This window comes from Callospermophilus lateralis, chromosome 1 (genome assembly GCF_048772815.1).
Source record: "Callospermophilus lateralis isolate mCalLat2 chromosome 1, mCalLat2.hap1, whole genome shotgun sequence".
Lineage (NCBI taxonomy): Eukaryota > Metazoa > Chordata > Mammalia > Rodentia > Sciuridae > Callospermophilus > Callospermophilus lateralis.
In genome coordinates, this window is record NC_135305.1 from 110,237,919 (window position 1) to 110,243,918 (window position 6,000).

Sequence of the window (6,000 nt, forward strand, 5' to 3'; positions counted from 1 at the left end):
TTTACACCTTAGTAATTTATTTTTAGTATTTCAGTTTTTAATTTCAAATTCTACTTTTGTTAATTGATAGAGTGATTTTGGAATCCTAGTGCAATCCCTTGCTCACCATCTCTGGCAGGTTTCTGTATTGCTTCTCTGTATTCTCAGAGTTTGTTCAGTTCACTTCAAATGACTCTTTTGAATCCTTGGCCACTGCCCAGTCTATGCAGAAGCCCATGTATGGAAGGCCCTCTCCTGTGAGGATATTTTTAACTACTAACCTTCATGTTTGTATTCTCACTAGAGTTTGCCTGTCCCCTTTCCATCCCTCATCTGTTCTTGCATGCTGTCTGTCACTTTGGATCCAGGCACATATTGATCATAGTGATTTTAAAGTCCTGGCCCTACCATTGCAATATTTCTGCCAAATCAGAACCTGGCTTCCAGGCTTGCTCTATCCACACTGCACATTCTTTCTGTTCATATCACATGTGCCCTATGTGTCCTTTAGAGCCCTAGCATATTAACCATAGTTGTTTCTCTTTCTCAGTTGTCCAAGGCTCTCTTCACTGCGTGTTTCAGGATGGTTCTAGTGCTGCCTCTGTCTCTTCAAATGATGCCCTTTTGTTAGTGCACTTTTCACATTTAGTCCTACTGTGGACATGATGTACTGCGGAAAAGGAACTGAGGCCTGTAGGCCTCTAGAGCTACTTTATATTTTATTGGCTCAGAGTTGTGGTGTGACAATGAGCTGTATTTTTTAAGGGCTTGTGACTTTGGTTTTCCTAGGGATATCTTCATAAGGTCTGAGTCTTACAATTCCATCTTGTGACAACTGCCATTAGTGTATGGAGGTCCTAGAGTTGCAGGGTGAGGTATGGAGGGAGGAAGCCTTCTTTCATTCTGAGACCAGTCAGTAAGTGAGCCTGAGACCCTGGGCTGTGACTTTCTCAAGTCTTTCTCATTCCTCCTCTTCAGATGTGACTGGAAGTGCAAAGGGAACTGGAGGTAGATATTTCCATTCTCCCCAATAAAAGGCCAGATGGGACTAGATTTGGAGCCTTCCCTTCTCCCAGGCCAGGGAGACTCTGTGGGAACCCAGGCTTGTTAGGCTCTGCTCAGATGGTTTCTTCTAAGGGAATATGTTGTATTCATGAAGGGAGAATGGATCCAGGTAGCCCTAGACGCCAATGCCTCAGTTTCCTCTATCCCCAGTGGAAACATGAGGGAAGCTTTGTCTGACCTTCCTACTGAGCAGCTGATGTGGTAACTGGAGGGAGATGTGTGGAGGTGTGAGGAGCTCCAGGAGATTGGTTCTTCCCTTGGGGCCTTTTAGTTATATAGTGGGACCACACTGCACCTCCAGCCATTCAGCAGTGACAGTGTCAGCTTTCCTACCTAGCTACAGTCTCCAGCAGAGGCCCCTGCTCTGTTAAGCTGATAGTATGAATTTCCAATGACCTAATTTCAGGAGCAGTGGTTGGCCCTTGGACCTCCATCTACTCTGGGGGCTGAGAGCTATAGTCACTTTCAGTTTAGACTTCCCTGGGAGGGCTGTGAGCATGGGGATGATGACCACAGAGCTCCACATGCATTGGTCCACATATTAAATACCTTTCAATATGTTCCTTAACACTAACATCGGATTAAGTTTTTTTTTTGTTGACACAGAAAACACTCTACTACCATCCTAATTCCAGAAAGTGGGAAAATGTACTCAGGGAGCACTCCTCCTTTGTCAAAGAAGAATGACACAAATGCCTCAAGAATATGTTACACCCTTGAATTAATCTTTCCCTAGGTTTTAAAAAAGTGAGTTTTCTTTTCTTGTTCTTCCTGGCCCAGGTGTTCTGATGCCAGCCCTGCACCATCTGTGGAAGATGTTCATGATGGTGATTGGCCCAAGACTCACAAACTGCACAAAGGATCAAAAAGAAGATGCCACCCTCAGAAAGGGAAATATGTGGGCAGTGGGGCCCCTGGTGGATGTGACAGATGATGCAGACCCTTCAAGACCAAGGAAGTGGGTGACAGGTGGCAGCTCATACAGCAAGTGTGAGTCTTCCCTTTACACTTCCAGTTGGGGCACTAGATCAGGGGCCAGCATCCCTTCAACTCAAGAAACATTTTGAATAGGCCAGAAAAGGAGATTCTTCACTTCCAAAGAATGCATCTATAGGACAAGGCACATGGTCTCCTTCGGAGTGATGGTTGCATTCTACAACTTTTAGAGAGCCCAATCTACTCAGTGGGGAGTTTCACAAAAGTCATGTATTGCACAGTACATGAGGTGGATCTCTCACCCATTCAGCTTCTCCTGCCAATAGCCATCTGGCTCCATCACTTACTAGATGGCCTTTGTCTGGAATGGTGTCAATTCCTTCTCTTTCTAGAAGAGACAGGTTTTCTCTTCTCAGCCTTGAATTTGAACATCTCAGGACTCTCCTGGTTAGAAGGGGGAAGGAGTAATTTTTGGTTGAGCATGGCAGCATTCCCCCTTGATCTTACCCAGTTAGGGCCCTGCTGCAATGTACTTTGATTGGCTGCCTGAATTTTCCAAATTAGTTAGTGTCCAGCAGAGGGATCTCTCCACAGTCCCAACCATCCACCTGATGATGGAGATCAGAAACTGAGAGCCCAATCTGTAACCAGGTGGAAAGGATTCTGACCTGGTTTTAGGGAGGGACAGAGAAGGTTAAGAGGAACAATCATTGAACACATGAAAGCTTGATATATTCCATCTAGGGTTTTCTCCTGAACAGACATGTGAGATTTATAGAGGGGTTGTCAGCTAACCAGGGACTGTGAGTTCCCAGGATGAGAAGGGCAAATCATCTTCTGGTGGTGTCTTTTCTCCTCAGATGTGGTGAATGAGAGTTAGGAATGTCTGAGCAATGAGGAGTACTTCATGAGGGCCTGTCCACTTATCCATGATTTGTGCTTCTGATCTCTGGTTTTTCTACGTCATAAGCAGGATTGAGTCTGATGCCTAGAAAGTATTGGAAGGGCACTGAGGAGAGGGTGTTGTCCTAGAAGAAAGAAATTCCTGCATGGAGGTCAGAATTAGTTTCAGCAGCTGTACAGAATATTGGGTGCTGCCTTCACATTTTCAAGGTGGAGAATGCATTCTTCTTAGTGAGATCTGAAAGGGTCTTCCCTGTGTGATCACATAAGGGTTCAACTGCAGCCCCATTCTGGGGACAGACAGGATGTGGAGATGGGCACTAGGTGATATCACTTCCCACATCAGTCTAGTTTCCTGACATAATTAGTCTACAGTTATTTTGTAACACACACCATGGAATTAAGTGGGTTCTTTGCCTTGTTAATCCATTAAAAGAATTTTAGACACAAATAGTAAAAGGGTGAGGGCAAAGTGTCAAAATTAACAAAAACAATATAAAAAAAGCAGAACTCCTGCATGGGTGGGGTCCCAAGAGAGGATTGCCAGTGAGTGGCAGTTGTCTCAGGTTTTATAAGGATATAAGGGTTAAGAAAATCAGCCCCCAGCCCACTCCTGGGTAAGGCATTCAGTGACAATGTGCTCTTCACGTGCCCTTTCTTCCATTCAGGTTAAGGTCACTGTGTTGAAGTTTGTCCCTTTCCAGAAAGGTCTGGGCTCTGGATAACAGATGTCTCACCCTTTGTTTGAAGCTCAGCCTTGCATCTGTGGTCTTTGTATTCTGTTCTACTGTGCTCTTTCTGTTAGGAGAAACCTGACCTTGGTGAGCCCAATCTCCCATCTGCCTACCCAGCTCTTTCCCTACCTCCATTTTAGAGTGTGAGTTATTTTTTTTTTGTTCCATGTTGATTGAGGTCTCGAGGCATTACACGTCTCCAAAGTTCTCAAGATTTATTCACCTGGTGAATAAATCTTATTTGGAGACAAAGGTGAGAACATAATTACATTGAAAGGAGTCACCTATACTCTACCTGGGGAAGCTGTCTCCCAATAGTCACCCTCAAGGTGCTTCTGAGCCCCTTTTCATTCAATTTTCTACCAGTCTTGGATATTTAGGTGAAGTTCATTGCCAATCCTAAAAAAAATATGGCCCTCAAATTGGGCCCACTATTTTTGGAAGTTTTTTCCTTTTCAGTCTTTTCTGGGGCACAGTATTGGCATCTTGAGTCACCTCTTTTATTTTCTGTCATAAGCTTTCCAATTTCACAGAGGAGTGGTCTGAATAATTGCTTACACATATATGGCCCAAAATGAGATTTTAAGGGACAAAACCAATGTCATCAGAGCTCAAGGAAAACTCATATGGTGGTAGGCCCTTCCCTACCAACTGCAGGAGGAAGTAGAGAGGCATGACCCACAGACCCTTCCGTCTGCATCACACCACAGGAATACCAGAGGCTCCCCACCCTCTTGACAAGCAGAGAATTCCACTTCTTCACACTGTGGAACTTGAGGCCCAGAGTCAGTGCTCATAGTCACAGCTAGAGATGCAACAGGGAAAAGAGGCAATAGAATGCATCTGGAGTGAAACTCAACACCACACACCAAACCATCCCTAGCCGACTGCACCAGGAGAAGGCAGTTGATGATAATGGATCCAAAACAAGTGTGAGACACAATTGGGCAGTGCCTGCCTTTAATCCCAACAGATGGGAGACTGAGGTAGGAGGATCGAAATTTCAAAGCCACAGTCTGTAACACAGTGGTGCCCTATGCAAATTAATGATAGCTTCTCTCCAAATGAAAATTTAAATAAGGGCTGAAGATGTGGGTGGCTCAGTGCTTAAGCTCCTCTGTGTTCCATCCCAGATTAAAAAAAAAAGCAGAGACACATCCATCCCATTGGCAACTTGTCAATATGAGAAATATGACAACACAAATATGAGAAATTTCACAATGCAAGGCAACTTGACTCCACCTATGTTCTATAATTTTCTTGGCACTGATGCAAAATATTTGAACATGCCAGACAAACTATGCAAAACATTAATCTTTTAAAAATGTCAATGGAATTTGAGAGAGTGCAACTGAAAGAATGAAGGGGGTTAAGGCAGAACATGAACCCAGAGAGAGAGTGTTTGAAAAAGACCCAGTTTAAACAATGAGTCACAATGGCACCCAGAAGGAACTTTTAGATTTGAAACCCTCACTGAATTGTACAATTTCTGTCTCTGGACAGGAAAGTGGGCAAAAATGTTCAAGATTTTTGAGATATGCTCCCGTCCTTCCCTCTGCTCTCTGCTCCTGTCCTCCTCTCTGTTCTATCTGTTATCCTACTCCAGTCTTCCTGGGTAGGAAAATCCCAAACTCCTTCCCATTGTTCTTCCACCTCTCTTTCCACATTCTCAGAACCACCGGAGCTGCTCTCAGCCCTACCTTACCCATCTTCCTCCTGCCAATACACACCAATCTGCTCCTGCCACCACTCTCACCCCTCCACCTCTACTCCTGCCACCACAGCTCCTCCTCCCTCACTCCCCACAAGTCCCTCTTCTCCTGCAGCCATGGCTTCCCTGCCCACCTCTTCTACTGATACAACCTTTCCAGTCCTCCTCCATCCCTCTCCCCCTTGTCTCCTTCCTCCTCTCCTGTAGCCATGATCACCTCCACCCACTCATCCCTCATTCCTCCTGTCAGTGCCCACACCCATTCCCACCAGACCCTCTTACCAGATAACCCAAAGTTCCTTTGTCCTTTCAGGGAAGTGGCTGATGCTGAAGGGATTGGCCAAGTACATGTCCCATTCTTACTTCAAGATCTTTCCCAGATTGATAAGCGCCTTGGGTCCTTCTCTGCTGACTCTTCTACTTATATTAAGGAATGTCAATACCTCTCCCAGACTTATGATCTTATCTGACATGATGTCTATTTTGTTCTGTCCTTCATCCTTACCCAGGATGAGCAAACCCACATCCAGCAGGCTCAATCAACCTATGATATTAGAAAAAAGCTCAAACAAGCTGAGGAGGTCCCTTAGACTCCTCTCCAAGATCTGGTGAAAATGGTCTTTGAAGTTTATAATGCCCAGGAGGAGTCAGCTGAACTACTCAGGCAGGCTC